Source organism: Arachis hypogaea, chromosome 18 (assembly GCF_003086295.3).
Source record: "Arachis hypogaea cultivar Tifrunner chromosome 18, arahy.Tifrunner.gnm2.J5K5, whole genome shotgun sequence".
Classification (NCBI taxonomy): Eukaryota; Viridiplantae; Streptophyta; class Magnoliopsida; order Fabales; family Fabaceae; genus Arachis; species Arachis hypogaea.
Window position 1 is genome coordinate 106769875 of NC_092053.1, and position 1725 is coordinate 106771599.

Consider the following 1725-nt stretch of genomic DNA (forward strand, 5'->3'; position numbering starts at 1 on the left):
CACATAATTTTCGAAAATAACATCATCAATTAATGTTTTGATTCAAAAATTTCAAGTTTGTTACTTACTTGTTAAGAAAGATTCAAACTTTAAGTTCTAGAATCATGTTTTGTGATTTCTTGTGAATCAAGTCATTAATTGTGATTTTAAAAATCAAATATTTTTCAAAACTAATTTCAATCATATCTTTTCAAAAATATCTTCTTATCTTATCTTTTTCAAAAATTTGATTTCAAAATATCCTTTCTAACTTCTTATCTTCTTATCTTTTCAAAATTGATTTTCAAGTTTGTTTCAACTAACTAACTAACTTTTTGTTTGTTTCTCATCTTTTTCAAAACTACCTAACTAACTCTCTCTCTCTAATTTTCGAAAATGTCTTCCCTCTTTTTCAAAAAAATTCTTTTTAATTAACTAATTATTTTAATTGTTAATTTTAATTTTCGAAAATTACTAACCTTTTTCAAAAACTAATTTCGAAAATCACTAACTCTTTTTCAAAAATTATTTTTGAAAATTCTCTCTCTCTCTTATCTCCTTCCATTTATTTATTCATCTACTAACACTTCATCTCACCCAAATTCGAACCCCCTCTTCCATCTGTGTTCGAATTTTTTCTTCTTCTTTTCTTCTACTCACACAGGGACCTCTATACTGTGGTAAAAAGGACCCCTATTATTATTATTTTTTTGTCCCTCTTTTTTATATGAGCAGGAGCAAAGACAAGAACATTCTTGTTGAAGCAGATCCAGAACCTGAAAGGACTCTGAAGAGGAAACTAAGAGAAGCTAAATTACAACAATCCAGCAAGCACCTTTCAGAAATTTTCGAACAAGAAGAGGAGATAGCAGCCGAAAATAATAATAATGGAAGGAGGATGCTTGGTGACTTTACTGCACCTAATTCCAATTTACATGGAAGAAGCATCTCCATTCCTGCCATTGGAGCAAACAATTTTCAGCTAAAACCTCAATTAGTTTCTCTGATGCACCAGAACTGCAAGTTTCATGGACTTCCATCTGAAGATCCTTTTCAGTTCTTAATTGAATTCTTGCAGATATGTGATACTGTTAAGACTAATGGAGTAGATGCTGAAGTCTACAGGCTCATGCTTTTCCCTTTTGCTGTAAGAGACAGAGCTAGAGTGTGGTTGGATTCTCAACCTAAAGATAGCCTGAACTCTTGGGATAAGCTGGTCAAGGCTTTCTTAGCCAAGTTCTTTCCTCCTCAAAAGCTGAGCAAGCTTAGAGTGGATGTTCAAACCTTCAGACAGAAAGAAGGTAAATCCCTCTATGAAGCTTGGGAGAGATACAAGGAACTGACCAAAAAGTGTCCTTCTGACATGCTTTTAGAATGGACCATCCTGGATATATTCTATGATGGTCTGTCTGAATTAGCTAAGATGTCATTGGATACTTCTGCAGGTGGATCCATTCACCTAAAGAAAACACCTGCAGAAGCTCAAGAACTCTTTGACATGGTTGCTAATAAGCAGTTCATGTACACTTCTGAGAGGAATCCTGTGAGTAATGGGATGCCTATGAAGAAGGGATTTCTTGAAATTGATACTCTGAATGCCATATTGGCTCAGAACAAAATAGTGACTCAACAAGTCAATATGATTTCTCAGAGTCTGAATGGAATGCAAGCTGCATCCAACAGTACTCAAGAGGCATCTTCTGAAGAAGAAGCTTATGATCTTGAGAACCCTGCAATAGCAGAGGC

At 34.3% G+C, this 1725-nt stretch overlaps 1 non-coding gene across 1 annotated transcript; it reads right to left on the reverse strand.

Moving 5' to 3' along the window:
* Positions 1 to 1240: 1240 nt before the first annotated feature.
* Positions 1241 to 1348, reverse strand: LOC112774966 (small nucleolar RNA R71). Its single transcript, XR_003189419.1, has one exon. It is a non-coding gene; the product is annotated as a small nucleolar RNA R71 (small nucleolar RNA).
* Positions 1349 to 1725: the final 377 nt, after the last annotated feature.